General features: G+C 35.3%; 1 protein-coding gene across 2 annotated transcripts in view; it reads left to right on the forward strand.

Moving 5' to 3' along the window:
• Positions 1 to 24007, forward strand: part of Cntnap5 (contactin associated protein-like 5) — a 921488-nt gene that overhangs the window by 281423 nt on the left and 616058 nt on the right. The window lies entirely within an intron of this gene.

Here is a 24007-nt window from a genome sequence, read left to right on the forward strand (position 1 = left end):
GAATTCCTTCTAAAGCTATTTTGTCAAGGATGAAAAGGATGAAATGTGGATTCCGTGATAAGAACACAAAGGTTAAGAAGTAAGACCTCAGAAATGGGCTAGACCACCTCCTACAGGACATGGTGGTGATTATCATGATCATTAAGTTATACTTAATGTTCATAATCCTCCTTCTACTTCAGTCAGTGACACACCATTCCACTTCTGTAGCCACAGGTACATTATTACTGTTGCTATGTTGCTTCCTGAACCCAAACCAAGAACTAGCAGCTTATTTTTTATTTTTTGCCAGTTGTGGGGGCTGAACTCTGCGCCTGGGCACTGTCTCTCAGCTCTTCAGCTCAAGGCTAGTGCCCTACCACTTGAGACACAGCACTACTTCTTGCTTTCTTCTGCTTATGTGGTGCTGAGGACTCAAACCCAGGGCCTCATGCATGCAAGGCAAGCTCTCTACCACTTTCCAGCCCCAGCATCTTATTTTTTAAAGAAAGAATTTATTTTAGTAGAATATGATTAAAGTAGGTAGAAATGGAAAAGAGAGAGAAATATTTCCTGCTCTGGGTGGAAGAAATTAGAATTAAAGTATCCCAGGCTGCTTTTAAACATGTCAGAAGAGGGACAGACTGCTTATAGGAAGGAGTTTGTACTTTGGCCTGAGGTATGTTTTTCCATATATAACCAAGAACACACATTACACTGCAAGGTGGGTTTTGGCCATGAAAACAGGTGGAAAGCGAAAGCTCTCTTTGGATTTTTTTATTGTCTCTGCTGTAAATAATCTACAGCCAAACCTAATGAACTTGGGAATCATATAAATTGCAAGTTCTCTTGCTGTACTGGCCATAAGAACTATTAAGAAACTCTGTCTATATGCTCGTTCTTGTTTCTACAAAACCTTGACACTGATTCCTTATGAAAACAATTGGGTAAAAAAAACCACGTTAACTTTCAGGTTCAAAAAAATTTCATACTTACCCTTCAATTCAAATAAATATTGAGCCAAATATCTTCATTCATTATTATTATCGTTTCTGAATATCTTTGTCTGCTAGCAAGAATAGCTCTAATGGGAAAGAGGAGTTATCTTTTGTTACCAGAAGTCTTCCAATTCATACTTGGAAGAGTATGAATGACTTTTGATGTCCAGTAACTAGTAAATACAACAGTGAGGCTTTGAATCCAGTGCCTATTGGCTGGCACTTTGTAATTGCAATGCTCACCTGTTGCATTGTAGGAGAAACCAGTTTAAGGTCATTGCACACCAACTGCTCACCTTCCTGCTAGTGTCTCAGAAGTGGGAAGAGCAATGTTCCCCTCTTATTAAGCTCTCTGTGCTCGTTCTTCGTCTAGTGAATATGTGCATCCTCTTCACTAGCTGTGATTATACTTAAGAAAGTTAAAGGAAATTTTAGGATGTCCAGTTTCACAAATACACATAAAGCCAATCTTTAACTTACATGGAATAAAAAGATCATTAGAGTTGCTCAAAATACCCATGATCATCAGGCCTAATAGATACAACACTACATTTAGGTAGAGACATTGAAGATAACTAGTTTATAATAAGGTATAAAAACATTCTACTTATTTAATTTATTCTCACCAAAAGATTCACAATTATTTTCTTACAGAAATGTGAACAAACAAATTTTTTATAATAAGTTTTTTTATTGTGAAAATACTGTACAGAGGGGTTACAATTATATGAGCAGGGTAATGAGTACATTTCTTTTTTTTTTTATTCAAAAGGTAATGCTTTATTCACACAAATTATCCAGAGTAGGCAAAGCCAAGAACACAGAACAGTGATTAGTGTTGCCAGAAGCCAAGGGAAGGGATGGAAGTGGTGTGTATGGAGCTTCTTTTTTTTTTTTTATTTGTGAAAATACTGTACAGAGGGGTTACAATTACATGGGCAGGATAATGAATACATTTCTTATCAAGAATTGTTGCCTCCTCTTTGTTTCCCCTTCCCATTCCTTCCCATCCTCCCCCCTTCCCCCACCCGATCCTCCCCACCCCCACCAAAGTTGTATAGTTTGTTTTTCGACATAACGTCTTGTACATCTCATTGTTGCAATGGGTCCACCTGTATCCCTAGTTAAACAATTTGTTTATTTTCATTCCCCTCCACAAATTATACCAACATCAAATACAGTGAAAGCAGGGGTTATACCGTGGAGGAGAGACATACAAAGCAACAAAGAAATCTTCTTATAAATGTGTTAGAAACAATACCAAGAAAGAAAAAAAAAACCACTTGTGTCCTTATCTTGGGGTTCATTTCACCTAATATCATCTCATCTGACCTTTTCTGCTTGTCTCAGACATATACTATTTATTGCAAATTTAAACCATTTACCTTTGCCTCATTATTCATTACTGTCATCATTGTATGAAAATGACAGAATCTGTATATTCCAGATAGCTGATTCATATGCCTGTCCATAATCAAAAGAATGCCCTAGATTAGCCATCAATCCTATATTTTCTGTAAATTAGTAGAAATTTTTAATAAATTGGCCTCATGTGAATGCTATAGTATTTGTCTTGAGTGATCAGGAATTTAAGATGATATAGAATGTTTTCATTAGACAATGTCTCATTCTAAGTGATAGTTTTTGCATGAGGAAGGAGTGGCCTTTAAGACTATCCCAAATTAAGTTGGAGAGATATAAAAACATATGGAATCACAGTTGGTTTTCATTTTTTTGTTTTTTACCAATGTTTTAAGATAATCTCTCCTTTCCTCCACATTCCAGTTCCATTAGTCTCTCTCCATTTTTTCTTTTCAATAATGCCTTACGTTCCAAATGAGGAGACACAAACCTCTTTAGAAATGCTTCAGGGGTGGCATTGATCAAGATGGATTGTACTTAGAAACTGGCATGTTGAATTGAAACCTCTTTGTACAATTAAAAGATAATAAATGTTAATTTATTAATTAAAAGAGAAAAACATTTCTAACCTAATTTTGTATTGGTTTATGCTTCAGTATATAAAAAAGTTTGTTTCTATTCATAACTTGTTTTGTGGTCCATGTTAGCTTGTCCATTCCTTGTTGTCAATAGTTTAGAGTTACTATCCCAGAGAACAGTAAAGACAAACAACAACAACGACAAAAAACCCTGATGCTGGAAACACTTGTTTTATGTTGTATACCCTGGGCATCCCACTAGAATACCTAATAGTTAATCTTTTCTGAGGTCGTTGTAAACCTTCATATACTCTATGCAAAATTTTTAATGCTGACTGCCCATTTTCTAATTTTTATATTATCTTTAGGTAAGTGTACAAAGGAGTTGCCATTCACTGAAGCAGTTTATGAATACAGTGCATCTTGATCATTGTCACCCCTTTCAATATTCTCATCTACCTCTACCAACCTACTCTACCCCTTTCTTATCCTAATTTTAGATTATATATTGAATTGTTTTGCCATTTAACAAAGCCGTTTGTGTGTACAATGCATCTTGACAGGTATCACTTTAACATTTTTATCTCTCCCCTTCAACCCACCTCTTCCCTCAATTCTGTGGTATATGCAACTTATTCTTGCCTTCATTCTTGCCTTGTTCCTCTCCCCACCTTCATTTTTCTCTCCTTCTCCCCTTGGCACCACCCTTTTCTCTTGCAAATACTCATATTCCGGTATGTCTTTTCTATATTTTCTGTTTTTTGGGTTTTTTGGGGGGTCCGGTCATGGGGCCTGAACTCTGGGCCTGGGTACTGTCCCTCAGCTCTTCAGCTCAAGGCTAGTGCTCTACCACCTGTTTTTTCTTTGTTTTTGTATGTGTGTGTGTGTGTGTGTTTTCTGATACTTCTTTTCTAAAGCTACCAGCACAACCATGTTCATTTCAGTAATCTTTACCATACTCAAGATATGGAATCAGCCCAGATGCCCTTCAATGGATGAATGAATCAAGAAAATGGGGAATCTACGCACAATAGAATTCTACTCATCCATCAGAAAGAATGGGGGAAAAAACAGATAAGCAAATATATTAAGCCTAGTAAACCATACTCAGAGAAACATAGGTTGTATCACTGCCTTCATTTATGGTAGCTAGAATGTAGCTATAACTATACAAATAAACAAACTGTGTAATAAGCAAGAGTTTACAAATGAATTAGTTGAAGTGTATTTAGACTCTATGGAAGGCACACATAATTTAACTCTTTAAAAAGAGTAAGCCAAAGCACAACAAAGTAAGTATCAAGAAATGTGGATTTTGTCCATTTTTGTGTAATTTGAAGGATCAGTTCTATACTCAATCCACACACCTAGTTAAAAACCAAAGGAAATGTGTTGCTTCATAAGTTAATCAGATTGACCTGTCTTTCATGGATTCTCTCCAATATAACTTGACAAGATAGTGTCAATATACATATATATATATAGACATATATATATATATATATATATATATATATATATATATATATCACAAAACAGCAACCACCTAGAAAGTTCTAGGTGTTATTAGCTAGTATAAGGGAAGTAGAGATAGTTACTATCTGTTGACTATAGTATCTGTACCAGATGCTTGGCTGAAAGCCCTCAACTATTTTTCAACTCTCAGCGACAACCCTCTACATTTCACATATTTTCTTCTATTTTTATACTGAAGATACGGAGGTCATTATGACAAGTAAAGTGAGTTACTCAAGAGACCCAAAGACTTACTGGAATTGAACCATGTGATGATGCAAATGAGTTCACTGTATTAAAAAAAAGCACTACTCACAAATTAAACAAACAAACAAACTTCTCCAATGGATGTGGATTCAGGAGGGAAGAATGAACAGGAACAGAAAGGAAAGGAAAGATCATAACCATTGACTTGAGGAGCCTGGGTGTGTTTGTATGTTTCTCTATCTTGTGGAAGAATCTTTTTGGTTCAATAACTTACCCTACCATACTACCTCACCTTCCTCTTTGCCTTCACTCTCTTTCATCACTATACATCACTATACATACACAGGATTTATTTCTCATCAAGCATGGAATACATTTAACATGCTTTTTAGCTTTCTATCATTTTCTTCATGTAATACCTAAATATACAACTTCACTATTAATTTAGCATTTGCTTTCTAAAAATTTAGTATTCTCCTATATGCATCAGACAATTCCTGTTGTGTGTTTTAAAGACCTGATTGTTATGTTTAACTCCTCAGTCAGTCTTTTAAGTAATGTTTTATACTCTCTGTGACACTTAGTTTTGTTATATCACACACCTCTTTTCTTCCACTCTCTTAAATCCATATATATTCATATATATGATATATAGTATATTTATATATTATACAATATATGCATATATGGAATTGTATATGACATATTAATATTTAATATACTTATATAATATACATGTGTATATATCATTAAACGTTGATATTTATTTAACATTACTTCCCTGCTCTAAAGCTATCCAGGATTTTCTTCATATAATACAAAAAATATATAACTTCAATATTCACCTAGCATTTGCTTCCTGAAAATTTAATATTCTCTGATATACATCAGAACATCCTTTTGTATTTTTTTAAGATCCATCTTACCTGTAACTCCTCAGCCAGTCTTTTAAGTGATACTTTGCTGCTGAGTTATATTGACAACTGGTCATTTCCTTTTGGCCTTGAAACCAATTTCCTTAGAGTTTCTCATGACAGCACTTGCATAGGCTATCTGATTTACTAAGCTGTTTTTTCCCCCTGAAGTTCAGGTGACAGTGGAGAATGGTTCCAGCACCAAAAGGAGAAAAAGAATTCAGGCCTGGTGCCAGTGCCCCACAGTTACAAACTCTGCATAGGTAATGAATACACGTCCCTGCAAATATGGTATATTCCTTCAAGTCCTTTCTCTGTGCTCATTTTTATACATAAATCCAGTTCAAAAAATACAAAAAAAGATAAATTTACTTACCTTTTAAGCAATTAAAATGAAAATAAAAATCCTCTCCAACACCCCTCCCAAGGCCAAATAACTGCTTCTTCTGAAGAAATTTGGGCCTGTCTTCTGTGATTGGCTCTGGCATAAACTCCCTTTATAGATCTTTCCATGACCAGCTTGGAGCTGTGCAATTATTTTTTAAATAGATCACACCCTTTTCTCTGCCACTCTAGAAGAAAGAAATACTAGAATCAGGTTTTAATTTAACAATTTTACTCTACAACCAAAAATGAACTATATTAGATTAAGCACTAAAAGTATATTTGTGGAGCACCTGTAATAATTCAGGCAGGAGGGGGAAGATTATGGGTTATAAAGCAACACAATTTGTGGATTCCTAAGGGGCTTTCAAGTCAATTGAAAATAGCAAATTTTAGAAGACAGATAAATTAGAATAAAAGTAGAAAAGCTACATCTTGCTCTTATATCCTCTTCTCCCACACTCTTAGAGACAATTGGTTTGAAGATCAAAAGGAGACTATAGAATGAAACAGGCCACTTAAACTTCAAGTAACTAATTGAAATTAATTTGATTCTTACCTATTTCCCAAACCTCTATCCCTGGAACAAGCAGTGGCATGCAGAGACTCTGCAGAAAGTTTTCTGAATTGTCATTCTGTGATATAAATCACTACGGATGGCCCAAGTAAAAAACAAAGAATGATTAGGGACATGTTGCCATAAAATTTCAAAGTGAATTTTTTCTTTAAAATATATTGCTTTAGTTAGACGTGGGTGGTTGTAATCCTAGCTATGTGGGAAGCTGAGATTTGAGGATCACGGTTCAAAACCAGCTGGGCATTTTATGTTTGAAATTTAATGAAAGTATAAAATTAACTCTCTGTTTGTTAAAAATCTGCTATATATCTTTATTCTTTTTACTTTCATGTTCTAGGGATGACTATTTCTTTTGCGAAAATGTTTAAAACATAAGCTTTGGAGTAGCATCCTTCTTTATGATATTCTCCAATTTTAATACCTATGCAACATTACATTACCTTCTAGGACATGGAATAGTCACATAGAATTATAACAACAATTATCTTTTATAGTTATCAAGCGCATTAAAGATTGTTGTGATAACAGACACTGATTCAATAAAAAGTAATAATCGGTTTTGTTTTATTTTTTAAATTTAATTTAATTTTTAATCTTTATTTTTGGTGCTGAGGACCAAACTCAAGGCCTTTCAGTTATTATGGAAGCACTCTTTCACTGAGCTAAAGCTTCAATCCCTCAGTTTAATTTTTTTATTTTTTTGTGCCAGTCCTGGGGCTTTAACTCAGGGCCTGGTTGCTGTTCCTGACAGTTTTTCTTAAGATTTTCATTCTACCATTTGAGCCATAGCTCCACTGCTAGCTTTTTTGGTGATTAATTGGAGATAAGAATTTCTGAATTTTCCTTCTTTGTTTGGCTTCAAGTGAGAGTCTGTAAGACTCTTAGCTCCAATTAACCACCCAAAAAGCTGGAAGTGGTACTGCAGCTTAAGTGGTAGATATCTAGCCTTGAAGAGAAAAACTCAGGCACAGTGTCCAGGCCCTGAGTTCCAGGCGCAGGACCAGCACAAAAATAAAAATAAATACTGTTTTGTGTTGCACATGAAGAGGTTTAAAACATCACCATCCCTACAAGGCTAGTGACACTGTGCCAGTTAACTCCAAGGAAAAGGCAGCTATCTGAGGACACTTGCCAAATGTGGGTTCTCCTTGGACCATTAGTTAAAAAGAAGAGAAATGAGCCATTGCATTCTGTCTTCCATGGTGGCTTTACAATCTAGCTTCAGGGTTGTTACTGAGTACATGTGGAAGTGGAATACAGCCTTTTATGAAAGAAAATCAAAGGCATCTCTGAAACTTCAGTGTCTTCAGGCCCAGGTAAACAGCAGACTTTTTCTGTAACTGATCCAAGCCCTTTGAGTACAGGGCCCCTCCCTATCAGCCATGGACTTCACCCAGGAGCCTCTGTGGCTTTTGTCTACTGCAGGCTATATCTTTCTTCTCCTTCAGAAACAACATTTCCTCTTCTGTCCTCTTCCCCAAGAGGCAAGATGGTATAAGTATTATTTTGAGGCTTTAACATAGAGATACCTTAAGCTTAAATGAATCATATGGGTGAATGGTTCAACAAGCACAGGCTTGTAATAGGGACAAAATATATTACCAGTGACAAAAGAAAAGGTATTGGAATAAGATGCACTTGTTTGAGATGTAGGATTTGGTAGGCAGTGATGTACCTTGTATTTAGTGTTTAATCACTATAAGCCTTTATAAATTTATTTGTACAATGGCAATAAAGTACTAAAGATTAGAACGCATGTATATAAAGAAACAGATGTGTGATGAGCAATGACAGCGTGGTTGAGATATGTGATATACTGACCTGCAGTTCCTCTTAATTCATCTTTGAAATCAGTAGTCATGGATAATTTATGCCTTGCATGCTAGTGTTGACAGCCAACTTCCCTCACAGATGCAAATTTTCCCCAGAAGATTTATTCATGGCACCAACCATCTCTTTACAATTTGTCACAACTAAAAATTTCAATTGATCCATGTAGTAAAAATGTTTTCTGAAACATGAAATGATTCCTATTTGCAGATGATATAATTGTATACTTAGAAAACCTCCAAATGTTACTATAAAATGTTTAGATCTTGCAACAATGCACCAGGATATATAATCTTTAAAAGTTACTTTTCTAGTTGGATGTATTTATCTTTCAGGCTGTAAGAGATTTTCAGATTTAAATTTTTTATTTTATTTTTTTGGTTGGTCGTGGGGCTTGAACTCTGGGCCTGAGCGCTGTCCCTGCACTCTTCAGCTCAAGGTGAGCGCTCTACCACTTGTGCCACAGTGCCACTTCCAATTTTCTAGTTGTTTATTGGAGATAAGAGTCTCATGGACTTTCCTGCCTGGGCTGGCTTTGAACCACGATCCTCAGATCTCAGCCTCCTGAGTAGCTAGGATTACAGGCGTGAGCCACCAGTGCACAGCTTCAGATTTAAATTTCTGGAACTCATTGAACACTGCAGGGAAGACTGCTAAGCCTACTTCTAGTATCTCATTTGTTGTTGGATATAATTGATCATAAATGGCTACTAGCATCATGAAGACCTTCTGGAAGGAAGACTCTTCAAGAGCATCACAAAGATCATAAGGATCATAAAGGTGGGAACATCCAGGTTTCCTGGAGTCATTCTTATTCTATCAACCTTTATGCCATTTCTCTGAAAATGATATTCAGGCCTAAGAGCCAAGAGCACAGTGCACAAACTCATGGAAGATTTTTACAAGAGACTAATACAAGAGGTATTATAAGGTATAATAGTGAGGCATAATCTGAATTATTAAAAAGATGATGAGAACTAGACATCCAACTTGTGCTTGAACTATAGTTAGATCTTCTGAAGAGACTAATGGAAAACTTTTGGATAGGCTATATCAACTTGTTCTTTCTTTGGTAGAAGTACTTCACATTTTTCTTTTTTGGATTAAACAGGTTTATGTCAGCAATTTAAACAAATTGTACATATAAGCTGAAATAAAATTTTAGGTATTACTTTAATTTGTAAAAAAAAAGTTACTTTTCTATATGCAAAAAATGTGCAGGATGAGAAAGAAAGGAGGAAAACAATACACAATAACCTCAAAAAGAAAAAGAAAATCCAACCAACTTAATTCCTAGAAATAAACCTAACAAAAGAGATTAAAAATTTTTACAATGAAAACTTGAAAACCTCAAACAGAAAAAAATTGCAGAAAACAACAGAAGGAGGAAAACCTTCCGTGATCATGAATCATTAGAATTATTATTGTAAAAATCTCTATACTATAAAAAGCAATTCACAAATACAGCAAATCCTCATCAAAATTCCAATACCATCTTTTCACAGATATAGGAAAATTAACCTCAAAATTCATTGGAAGTATAAACGATCCCTCCAATCCTAAGCAAAAAGAGCAGTGCTGAAGATCAGATCTTCAGGTTACCACTTCCCTCACTCCCCCCTGCATTTCTACCCAGGACACTCCATGACTTTCTCTTCAAAGAGGTATGGTAGCATAAGTATTATTTAAAATTATGTATTGAGCCATATTTATTTTATTTTTTTCGGGGGGTCTGGTTGTGGGGCCTGAACTCTTGGCCTGGGCGCTGTCCCTCAGCTCCTCAGCTCAAGGCTAGCGCTTGAGCCACAGCGCCACTTCCAGCTTTTTTTCTTTTTGCTTATGTGGTGCTGAGGAATGGAACCCAGGGCCTCATGCATGCAAGGCAAGCGCTCTACCACTGGGCCACCTTCCCAGCCCCATAGCCATATTTATTTTTAAAAAGTAAAGTACTTGCATAAAACATAGTCATGTTGGCCAATGGAATAGAAGACCTATAAGTGAGGTTCCCTGCCCCACAGTTATGGTCATCTGATTTTCAAGAGAACAGATATTAGAGAGAAGAAAACCTCTTCATCAAGCGATACTAGGAAAAGTGGATATTCATATGTAGAAGACAGAAAATAGATCCTTATCTCACTACCTGTACAAAAAACAATTCAAAATGAATCAAAATCTACATGTAAGACTTGAAACTTTGAAGTTCCTAGAGGAAAATGTATAGAAAAACCTTTGAATATACAGGCATCATCACCCACTTAATTGGTGGTTGAATAAGACTCCAACTGCTCAGGAAATAAGAGCAAGAAATGACAAATAGAATTCCATCAAATTAGCAGCTTCTGTACAGCAAAGAAAACAATGATGAGAATCAAAAGAAAATCTATAGAATGAGAGAGAAATCTTTGCCAGCCATTCACTGGCAGAAAGATTAGTATCCAGAATGCATAAATAATTCCAAAAAATAAGTACCAAAAGAACCTATAATCCAGTTGATAAATGAGCAGATGAATTTTACAGGCAATTGTCAAAAGAACTACAAAGTGTTAATAAATTCATGAAGCAATATTCAGCATCCCTGGCCATAAAAGAAATGCAAATCTAAGCTACACTAAAATCTCATCAAGTGAGAATGACTATCACCAAGAAAACAAATAATAACAAACTCAAGTGAGAAGATGAGCCAGGTTGAACCCTCATAAGTGGTTAATGTGAACATAAACCTCTATGGAAACTGGTGTATATGTTTTTCAGTGTGCTAAATACAGATGTGTCATATGATCCTGACATTCTTTGACATGTACTGAATATAATGTAAGCCCCGCGAAAGAGAGATACCTGCACATTAATCTTTATTGAAGATACTATACACAATAGCCAAACTATGGGATTAGCCTTGATACCCATCAACTGGTTGACATATAAAGAAAATATAAAATATATACATAATGGAATATTACTCAGCCATAAACAAAAGTGAAATTATATCATTTGAAAGTATATAGATAGAACTCAAAATCATCAAATGAAGTTAAAATAAAAGTTAAATGGAGAACGATATTATATGTTCTTTCTCAAACAAATCTAGATGAAAGGGAGGAAGGAAGAAAAATGGAGAGTAAAGGAGAAAGAAGGAAGTAGGGAAGGAAGGGGAAAGAAAAAGAAAAAATGAAAAAGATAAAGAAATAGAAAAAAATGAGGCATGAGAAGCAGTAATGTAAAACAGCTACAGTGGTGTGAGTACCAAAGAGATTAATGTACTTTATCAACTTACATGATAGTAAGATAAAAAAAAAACTCAGGAAAAATTGTTTAGAAACATGGAAAGGTACATAATACAGGGGATTACTTTGATCAAAGCACATTAGATGCATGTTTGAAATAACTTTGTATATTTAATATAGACTAATTTAAAATGAAAGAGTATGATATAAATTAGAAAGCAATGCATTTCCTTAGATGGACATGTTAGATTGTAACTCCCCTGTATATAAAATTTTGAAGTTCATAAACATTAAAAATGAAATAAAAGAATAAAATAAAATAAAAAAATGCGTATCCTAGAAGAATACAAACTTTTTTCAGGACAGAAACGCTTTTTCTCATATGTAAGTTTATGTGTTTGCTTTTGCCAGGGGTATCCTAAAATCACATAAAGATGTCTAATATGTAATTGGCACACAATCAATATTGATCAAATTAAATCTAAAACAAAGTAAGCCTTGCAAAAAATGTGTTTTTCTCTTTCACAATTGAGAAATCTGAAGCTCTGAAATAAATAGTTTACTAAAATAGCATAGAGAATTCTCAGTACATTTCCCAGCCAGGCCTTTTGCATAGTTGGATTCAAACCCTGGTGCCCCATTAGAGGTCCCGTTCTCCTTCTCTCTCTCTCCCGCTTTCTGGAACCCATGGGAACCTTCTCTGAGATAATTGCTGGAGCCTTGACTTTCATTTTCGCTGGCTGCTCATGATTTGTTTTGCCCAAGGAATGACAGATTTTGTGTGTGTGCTCTGTACAAACTGAGGAAACGAATCCTTCTAGAGTCTTGATTTGGTTTTGGTTTAGGAGGTAGGATGGTTTAAGCTCCAACCTTCTGGCTTGTTTTTTACTTTACTGGAATGCCTTTTCCCCAGTGTTTCTGTCAGGCAGCCAGCTCTTTTTATTATGTGGACATGTACTTCTGGGTGTACCACAATGGAGTGTAGGAGCAGAATGCTGTGGGGAAGTTAAGTAAAAGAAGTTGAAGAAAGGCCAGCTGTGCAGCAGAGATGAACCATCAGTTGTGGTATCCAAAGAGGCCCTGAATTGTCACCACAAGAAAGAGGCTGACAGGTGTGGCTTTGGAGCCCCTGTGTGTGATGCTCGTGTTCTGGGCTCTTGTAAGCCAGGCAAAGATGCAGATTTCAAAAATAAGTTTGAAGATGGCAGGAAACATACTGTCTTGGCAATATTAATTTTTTCTAATGATCTTTTTTCCTTGCCTACTGAGAGTGGAAGTGAGCTTGTTTTGTTGGGACAAAATATCTTGATATTAGGTAAATTATAAAGAAGATATTGAGGGTCTGGGAAGGTGGCTCAGTGGTAGAGTGCTTGCCTTGCATGCATGAGGCCCTGGGTTTGATTCCTCAACACCACATAAGCAGAAAAGGCTGGAAGGGGTGCTACAGCTCAAGTGGTAGAGCATTAGCCTTGAGTTGAAGAGCTGAGGGACAGCACCCAGGCCCAGAGTTCAAGCCCCACGACCAACAAAAAAATAAATAAAATAAATAAAGAAGATATTGATTGATTTGCCACAGTTCTGGGTAATGGGAAGTCTAGAATGAAGACACCAGCAAAATAATGGTCTGAGAGGGCTTTCAGGTTAATCCTCATTTGGTGGGAAACCTCTTACATCACAGCAATGATCCCATTAATAAGAGAGTAACTACTTCTCAAAGGCCTAACTGCCTAATTCTTTCCCATGTTCCACTGGTGTCATACAAACATTCACACAACAGCAGGAGCATCCTCTAGAGAATCTTAGCATCTAATGTAACCTTTATTCAAATCAGGGATAAACAAGTCATGGTGGCACTCTCTTGTAATACCAACACATTGGAGGCTGAGATAAGAGATTCAAAAGTTAGAGGCTCAAAAAAAAATGACCACAAGGAAACGCTATACCAAAGTATTTCCTTGCCCATTAGCAAAATTCCCAAAATGTTCCAATAGAACTCCTAATATTGAGGCCATTTCACCTTCCCCATTGAACTTTCAATCTCCTCCTGTGTTCCTAGTGCCAGGATGGAAAAGGATTTAAATATTTAAATATTACCTTACCCCTATGGAATAATGAGCCAAACTATTAAAATTACTCAGCAATGTGTTTGAAGCTAGGCTATTTTGGGATTTTCTTCCTGTACAATAAATTGAATGCCAAGCTCTTCTCCTTTTGAACCATGATCCTGGCCTTTTCTTTTTCTTTTTCTTCTTTTTCTTTTTCCTCCTCCTCCCCCTTCTCCCCCTCCTCTCCCTCTCCCTCCCACTCCTCTTCCTTCTTCTTTTTGAGAACAGCTCTCATTTATTGCTGCCAGGGCTAGCCCTTAACTATGGCTATTAACTACCTGGGATTACAGGCATGTACTATCATTCTCAGCACTAATCTACAATTTTGGTTCTAACTTCTTGAAGGGGAAAATGGTGTATTGGCTCACTCTTTTTAGCCATAACTTCTAGCAGAGATTTTTGGAATTCATACGTTCCCAAGAAAGTAGAAGATTCAGAGTCCTCTTCAGTACAGTTGGCTATTTTAAAAAGAAGTTAATTAATGGTTTCAGAATGTATATGCAATTGTATGGATGTGTTTTCCTTTCCACCAGGGACAATTGCTAATTTTAGCTGGTAAGTCCCAGGCAGCTTTCTTTTTGTTGATTTGTGTTATTTAGATGCTTTTGTGATACACAATTCACTGTAGTTTTACAAGAGTTCTGGGGATAATTACTTTCATGAGCTATGGTCACTTTGGCAGCTTCTCCCATACAGGGACCTTCTGGGAATTACCAGGGCATAAGATAAGCATTCTTTCCATAGAGTTATGTTAAAAAGTGAAAGTACCTTCATGATAAGTAATGCATACATTACACCGTGAGAGGCTTGATTATAGAAAGCTGTTTTAAATGGCTAGCTAGTCTTTATGTGTTGGCTTCTTCATAGCTGCAGTTCTGGTCCTTAACTCTTCTATGTACAGATTAGTGAAATCTGAGTGTGAACAGATGGTCAAACCTGTCTGCAAACATTTACACTTTCCCAGAACACTATGGAATACAGAGATTTTTCACTACTTTCCACACAGAAAAAAAATATTATTGTAACTAATGTTTCTATTCAGTCAATATTTATTATTAATCTAGCACAGTACCCTACCTCAGATGCATTAAATATCTATTTATTAATCACAGCCCTCCAAACTAAGTATTTTTATCTTGATTTTTTGCCTAGAAGGAAACCAAAAGCAGAAAGCTAAATAATTTCCCTGAGGTCATGGAGTTGCTAATTGGTGGTTCTGGGATTACTCAGAGGCCTGCCTGCCTGGCTTTGGCTTGCAAAGACCTTTCCTCAGTGTCTCCCCTGTATTTCCCCACTGACTCAAGCCTTCCTTGAGACAGGCTCTTCCTTCTGCCCAGCTTCTATTCAGCCTGGAACGCAGGCATGACATCTTCACAGTTACATTCCAGAGCAGCAGGTCTTCAATTCTGTAGCACCTTAGCAATGTGTGAAAATTACAGCTGCTCAGGTTCTACTTTTAGAGACCCTGACTTCCTTGGTTTGGAAAAGGCCAAGACATCTGTACTTTTCGAATAATGTGTTTTCTAGCGATCTTAATGTGCATAGAAGGAAGTAACACTGCTTCACAACAGTATCTATTACATTTCATGTGTAAATGGACCCATTGGGGATTTGTTCCAGAAGATTCTTGATTTGACAAAATTGGGTTTGAGTTTAAATTTCTGCTATTCCTCAAAGGCTCCAAAGATGCTGTAGTACTGTTGAGCATATTGTGAGGAAGGCTTCAAACAGCCTTTTCTGTGCAAAAGGGAGGGTCCAGTGGGCTCTGCTTCTGGGAGAAATTCCTCCTCCCAGAGGTCTACCATATGCCCTTTACTCTTCTTTTTTCCTTTTTTCCTTTGTTATTATTATCACCATTTTTATTATAATCCTTAAGTAGTTGTAGAAAGGAGTTGACATTTGAAAAGCAGCTTATATATACAATGCATCATGATCGATATCACCCCTTTCAACACTAACACCCATTTCTTCCAATGCACTCCTTCCTTCGCTCTTCTTAATTTTGTAGGATACACACTGAATTCTTTTCCTTCATGTCTCCTCTTCATTCATCTATCCCTTTCATCTTAACCCCACTCCACCAGTTCCAAGTACCAGTTTCCTGGTGTTTATTTTGTTGTGTTTTGACTTTTCCTTTCTAAGGAATTATGCTACTTGACTTCTCCCAGAAATCTGCCATATTTCCATTAATGTTTTTGCATAAACTTGCATGCCACCTAATGCATTTGCTTATGTTTATAAACTAAATCAAGCTTACAAATAGAGGGGAAAATATCCTTTATCTTTCTGGGCCAGACTTAGTTCACTTAACATAATCGTTCCTTTGGTGTTTTTACAAATGGTATATCATTCTTATTTTTTGTTTGTTTTTGTTTTGTTTTGTCAGTCATGGGGCTTGAACTCTGAGCATGGGCGCTGTCCCTCAGCTCTTCAGCTCAAGGTGAGCACTCTTCCACTTGAGCCACATCGCCACTTCCTGTTTTCTGGTGGTTAATTGGAGATTAGAATCTCACAGACTTTCCTGCCCAGGTTGGCTTTGAACCTCAGATCTTAGCCTCCTGATTAGTTAGGATTACATGCATGAGCCACCCATGCCCAGTTTAATATCATTCTTTCTAATAGATGAGGAAAATTCTATTGTGTATATATAGCAGGCTATATAAACTTGAGCTACAAACAAAACATACTTAGCTTGGTTGCCTAGAGTGTGGCATATGATAAAGTCCAGGTCACAAGTTCACAGCTTAACTTTAATGGACCAGTTGGCTTTACTCTGCTCAGAGCCACAGTCTCTAGGCCAGACATTACACAGCTGTGAGTTACTGGCCCTGAGTGATAGACACGTCATACACCTCATGGAGAAACTCAGCAAAAAAGCAGCCAGGTCTGACTTCAATGCACAAGAAAGTAAAAAGCATTATCCTTTTATTTAAGCAATAAATGTTCAACAGTATCAGCACCAATACTGTTGTGCCAGTCACCATAGTAAACACGTTAGAATCTCCACACTATTTTTAAAATTATTTTAAGTAGTTCTACAAAAAGGTTTCAATTCAACATATCAGTTTATGAGTATAATGTCACCCTTTCTATCATTCTCCTCCATCTCTTTCAACATCACCTTTCCTTCAAGATACCAAGTTACTTTTTCACATATGTACATTAAATATTATGACTTTTACCTGCCCTTACATCAAGCTAAAAAGTTTCTGCAAAGGACATAGTTATCAATCTAAAAAGATAGCCTTCAGAATGCTGCTATATGTCTCACAAGAACCTAATATCCAGAAAATACAAGGACCTCAAGAAAGTAATCAGTATAATCAATAACTAACTAACTAAATAATCAATAACTAAATTAATAAATGAGAAAAGTAGCACAATTGAGACTTCTCAGAAGAAGAAATAAGAAGGACTGTGAACACATAAAGAAGTTCACCATTTCTGGCTATAAGGGAAATGCGAGTCAAAACAACATTGAGATTTTATTTAACCCCTGTAAGAATGATCAGCATCAAGAATACAAGCAACAACGATGCTAGCAACAATATGCAGGGAAAGAAAGGAACCCTAAATCATTTTTGATTGGAATGTAAACTAGTTCAACCTTTATGAAAAAAACTTTGGAGACTTCTCTAAGAAGAAAAAAACCCCGTAGAATCACATTATTTTTAGTAGCATGATTGTTTTGTCCCTATTGAATGGATGAGGGAGCTGTGTTTATGTTGTTTTTTTTTAACCTTCTGACTATGTAGCTTGTAAGTTACATGGAATGCAAGTCTGTAGGCCAGTATGCTGGTTCAAATAAGAATAAATTAGGTCAGAATAATGATATTCAGTCTTTGAGGGTTGAAAAATTTTTTTAAAAATTTACTTTTTATATCCTAGGTTTTTACTTGGTTCCTAATTCTTTACGTTGTTCCCAATTAATGATAATGACAGCCTCATTGATTCAAACACTAACTTGAATTAGGACAAAGATGACTTAATTTGAAGGTAAATAATTCAAAAGGAAGCTCCATTTGCTTTGCTTTAGTGCTAAAAATGTACATTTCTGAAGCTTACTGTGAGCATTGTAAAGCAAACAAAGGAAAAACCCATCATGGTTCCATCATGATTGCTTGGCTTGATTACTCAGCTACCAGCACTCTACTACTTGAGCCATACCTTCAGCCCAACTTTTGCTGATTAATTGGAGATACAGTTTCACAGACCTTCTCTTCCTAGGTTAGATTCAAACCCTGATTTTCCAAGTCTCAGCTCCTTCCATAGCTAGGATTTCAGGTATGAACTACCAATGCCCAGATAGGATACTTCCTTAGCTTTCTTCATTCAAGTAATCAGTTAAGATCTAAATTAAACCAATCAATTCACCATATAATATATGATAGCTACATACACTAGGTATGTTTTTAAGCTCTGGGAATACAAAGAATCATAACTAGAGCCTGAATCATAACATTGAACTTTCATTGAAGTATATGTTTTTACTTTAAAATTTTAATTTCGATTGAATATTTGCTTGTTTCTTCTAGAAAGTCTTTTGTATTAATGAAAATTCTGACAGAGTGTTTAGATAATAATTAAAAATGGGATTCACCAGGAATTAGTGGTTTTTGTTTATAATCCTAGCTACTTAGGAGGCTGAGATACTAGGATTGTGGTTCAATGCCAATCTGGACAAGAAAGTCTATCTACTCTTACTTCCAATACACTACTCAGAAAAAAAACTGGAAGTAAAGCTGTGCCTTAAGGGGTGGAATACTACTAGCATTGAGCAAAAGAAGCTTAGGGGCACCACCCAGGCCTGAGTTCAAGTCCCAGTGTAGGCACATACACATACACACACACACAAACACACACACACACACACATGCAAACATGGGACTTAAATTCTTTGATATTTTAAATAAAATTCCTTGTTTAGCTTTACCTTCAGTGAGTTCCCACCTTCTTCTCACTGTCTTGTAGATATTCAATCAGCCACTGAAATTAGGTACTTATAACTTTGTATGTGTTTTACATATTTTCCTATACTGGTTGTGAGTTCTATGAACTACAGAAGACTGTCTGGTTTGATGGTATAACATCAAAGGTGAGAACATGGTTTGGGAAACAGAAGACCCTCAACAAACAGTCCTTGAATGAATGAATGGTCATATATTGGCCACTGGTAGAAGAAGAGAAATCTATACTGAGTGATCCTTTAGGGATTTCTATGAAACCATAGTATTTGGTACTCAACAATTCAGCTTTGCGATTAACAGTATTTATTAGATGAGCATGTCAAAATAGGGTAACAAGTGATCATGTGGTCAGTGATCCAAGGATGCTGGTCTCATATTTAAGCAGTACTCAAGTATTGGCACATTGGCTATTAAATTGTGTTATAGTCTTAAAAATTGTTTTCTTTTTCTTTTCTTTGCCTTTCTCATCTTCTGAAAATCATTTTTACTAAATTCAGATACCTTCCAGTTCTGCCAAGAACCCAAAGTTAACTAAATTGCTTTAATAATGATTGTTTTTAATGAAATAATAGACCAAAGAATTGATGTGTGGAGACTGTGCAGCTTCTACGTAGTGAACGTGAGTAGATATAAAACTGGTTTCATGTGGCTTACAGTTATTAAAATTAAAGAAATAGGTCCAAGTGGTATGAATACAAACTTGCCATCAGCCCCTCTAAAATTAAAACAAAACCCTAGCGATTGAAGTATCAGAAATTTGACTTGCTTTGAGAAGAAATAGAAGAAAAGAAAATCCATACCTCTCTAATCAATTGGCATTGATTAGAGCCTGCACTGTTTACCCAAAAAGTGTATGAGGCATTTCAGCATGTGTTGTTCATTTTAAATGTTACTAAAACCCCATAGAAATATAATCATTATTTTACAGATGTAGAAACTGAAATTCAGAGAGGTTTGCTGAGAGTACAACTGGAATTTGAACAAGCTTAATTGCTAGGTCATGATCTTTGCATGGGACAACACTGCCTCCTGTTGCAGAGGCTGAAATTACACACTATGAGAGAGGTACTGAATATCATGTGAGTGTTACATTCAACTGTATGGTAAAAATCTCTATATATTTTCCTGTGATGGTGGAGTTATAAGTGCTGCTTTATTTTCTATAAATTTATTAGTGAAATAGTTCTACAAGAAACATGTTGCTTCTTCTCACAATATTTAGAAATATAAAAATATATCCATCTAATTTTTTGGAGGGCTGATTACAAATCTTTAGTGACAGATTCCAAATGATACTGAGCCTGCATCTCTCTCTCTCAGGCCGTCCTAGGTATGAGAAGCAGAATGCTAGGTTAGAAGGACCATTGATCTGGCCCATCATCAAGCCCAGTCCAATAAATCTGCCTCTAAAATAGTAATCCCTAAAATTCAACAGCCACTAGAATGCCATGTTACAGTGGCATTGGGGCTTTTTAATGTATTTGACCAGGTTCTTTTTGAGTTGAAATCATAATACAATTCTTACTACAATTATATTCTACCTTCAACTGCCAAAACAAGGGAAAGCAATTTCATCCACATCTTGACTACAGTCTGTGTGCACACAGTTTGCTTACGGACCTTTAAAATTTCACCCAGTGATGCAATATTACTTGGCTTGTGGGTGCCAGCACTATTTGAAACATGATTGAGCAATGTCCCTTTCAAATTCCATAATCAAGACATCTTTACCTTCGTTTAGAGGTGTACCAGACCTAATGTTCTTACTTAATTGATGTTTGACCCTTTTTTCTGTAAAAAGGGAACCTCATGCACTATCTCTCTAGCTGCACAATTTATAAGAGTTGTTGCGGATAGTTTCCCTATTCCTAAAGTAAGTATAACTATATGCATTCCTGAGAGTGTTATGGATAGGAAATAAAACTTTTCAGGTTGAATATCACTTAACTGAAAATCTGACGTATTCCCAAATCAAAGTTTTTTAGTTAGCACAATAATAAAACTCCATGTGGAAAATTCCACACCTAACCTTGTATGACATGTCACAGTCAAAATTCATGCACACTAAAATATTGTGCAAATTTATATCTAGGTCATTCATATATGTGTGTATGATGTATATAACCATATATGTGGTGTATATAAACATACATGTGTGGTATATATAAATACATATAGTATATATAAACTTATATCTGTATATCCAAGTTATATATATATGGCATATATAAATATAAATGAATTTCATGTTTACAGTTGAGTCCCATCCCAAATATATGTCATTATATATGTGTAACTATTCCCAAACCAGCCTAAACACTTTTAGTCCTTATGAAGAAAGGGATGATCCAAGTATGAACAGACTTAGATGGACATTACCTTGAGTGCTAGGTTGATAATCATGTTAATTCTTTGATGCCATTTACTTTTATTTAATTTGTACCATTTAAGAATTAACATGTATATGTAGATACTATTCAAACATTGATAAAAATAAAATGAGTTTATGAATTTATAATTCTATCATAATGTCCACAGTAGTGAACATTTGTTGATTTTCTTTTTCAATTTTATTTTATTTATATACTTTCATAGGTTTAATCATATTTATTTATAATGTTTTATATTTTTCATAAATAACAAAATATAACTACTTAATCTATTAAAATTATTTATTAGTATTTTAATAAAATAATTATACATTGTAATTTAACCCTGTAAAAGCATTTATGAAATAGTTTCCATTTGAAAAACGTAGTATGGAAATTTTTTTAATTGCAAAGCTGATGAACAAGGTCTTTACAGTTACATAAGTAAGTGAAAGTACATTTAAAAGTTATAAGCATTCATAATTTCATAGGTCAGAGATAGTCATTATTAACATTTTAGGATATTTTCTTCTCATCAGATTTTTAAGATAGACCTGTGTTATATTCTACTTGATGCTAATGACAGATTTACCACTCTTGCTTTCTAAGAAAGAAAATTGTGTACTGTCAATGGCATAATTATTATTCACTTAGCATTTATGCCTTGAAATGACTCTCATAACTTTTTTGGGGGGGTCTTGTTGATTATTTAAGACAGAATCTCACTGTATATTCATATCTCACTATGTATTCAAGCTGGTCTTGATCTCATGATTTTATTACCTTAGCTACTTGAGTTCTGGGATTACACATGGAAGCTAATATTCCAGAACATTATTATTATTATTTCTTCTTTATTAATTTGAAAATTCTAAAAACATAAGGTTTACAGCTACATAAGTCATGTAAAGAGTACATTTCTTTCTGGACAAATGACACCCTTTTCCTCATTCTTTCCCAGTTTTTTCCCTCCCATCCCACCCACAAGTTGTATAGTTCATTTTCAACATAGTGTCCTGTGAGTCTCAGTGTTGCATTTGTTTGAACTTTACTTTTTATCACAATATCATCCCTAAAATATAATAACTGTAAAATAAGTTGGGTAAAATATTCTTGAAACTCAGCCAAGTGCTAGGGAATCACACTGATAATCCTAGTTAGAGAATCAAGGTTTAGAGCCAACCTAGCGAGACAAAACTGAGAGATTCTTATTCTAAATAATGAGCAAAAATCTGTAAGTGGAATCATGGCTTAATGGGTAAGGCACCAGTGTGAGGCCCTGAGTACAAGCTCCAGTATCAAGAAAAAATAAACATTATTTGTGAATTTGTCCCCACATGTCTTTTCCTGGAATCCCCTTTGAATATAAATGTGCTCATCACAGCATTGTCCTGGAGTTGCTATTGTTTTCCAATATTGGATCATAGAGTAATATTTTAAGGCCATTTCAAATAGCAATTCAACTCAAGATTGGTGGAAACAATACCCAGCGACAGAGACATGCCTGTTCTGCCCAGATCTCCATGACCTTCACATAGCCACACAAAATTTTGGATGTGATGGTCAAAGGCGGTTCATCAATGAAAAGTGACACCTGCTTTCAGGCTTGCTATGATATAAACATACACACTAAAGTACTCCTATGCAGGGAACATTTTAAATAAGATTTCACTTAGAAGGTGTTGTTTATTTTTATCTTTTTTTCTTATTCAATATTAAAATGGAAACATTTCCAAGTATCTTAAAAACTCCCTAAAAATTATGTCTTTCCATATATTCAGGAAATCTTGAGTCAAAGCCTAAATTCTGATGCTTTTACAAAATTATAATTATCAAAACATAGTTTACCAAAAAGAGCATATTGCAAATTATTCCAACAAAAGCAAGGGAGGGACTGAACCAATTAAGCGACGAGCACTTAAATGAGTACAAATTTAATTTAAAAATGTATAATTGCAACTTGGATCTTTTGATATCTGCCAAAATCATTTTGAAATAGTACATATTTTTAATGCTATTTTATTGAAAAGATGATGAACAGAGAGTTGCAGTTGCATAAGTAAATGAGTATATTTCTTGTCAAACATTATTATCCCCGCCCTCATTTTTCTTTAACTTTTCCTCCTTCTCAAGACACCTCCTGCCCAAATTGTAAAGTTCATTTCCAACACAGTGTCTTGTGAGTATTGGTGTAGCATTGATTCATATTTTTTAATTGAGTTCATATGCTGAATCAGAAAGGAAAGACATTATGAAATCTCATGATTTCATATCAATCTGACTGTAATAAAATTTTGAAGAAATTCATAGAGGTAATTTGTTTGGCAAGTGTTACAGCATAAAAACACTTAGAAAGAAATATGAAAAATAGCTGAAAACACTACATATCTAAAATATTTGCGGTAAGATTTCTTAGTATTAGTAGTATTGCCAGCACTGGGACTTAAGACTTATACTCTCTTGGCTGTTCAGGAGCTGGTGCTCTACCACTTGAGCCACATCTGCAGTCCTTCATGGACTGACATATTTTAAACATTCTATACAAAATCTTTAAGATTAAAAAAAGTCTCAGTCTGGTAAATTTTCTGTCACTTTTCCAATAATCTTAGCACTTCAGAAAAGTGCTTTCAAATTTTAACAATTATAGTCTACAGAGGAGAAACTCAGGTGAAAAAATGCAACAATTTCAGGCACAGAAATTATGAACTATAATTTTGAAGAAAACTGTGTGCTATGTAAAATGTTATTTTTATCTTTAAGTAGTTGTACAAAACATTTGCCATTCAACAAGTAGTATGTGAATACAATGAAGATTAATCATCGGTATCCCTTTTATCATTCTTATTCATTCCTCCTAACCTCCCCGCTTCCCTCAATTTTCTGTTTTGTAGAATAGCTATTGAAATTTATAACTGCATTTCCCCTCTTCATCTCTTCATTCATCTATGTGTTTCCCCTTGATCCTACTCTCCACCTTTTTTTTTCCTTTTTTTTTTTTTTT

This window comes from Dipodomys ordii, unplaced genomic scaffold, assembly GCF_000151885.1.
Source record: "Dipodomys ordii isolate 6190 unplaced genomic scaffold, Dord_2.0 Scaffold52, whole genome shotgun sequence".
Lineage (NCBI taxonomy): Eukaryota > Metazoa > Chordata > Mammalia > Rodentia > Heteromyidae > Dipodomys > Dipodomys ordii.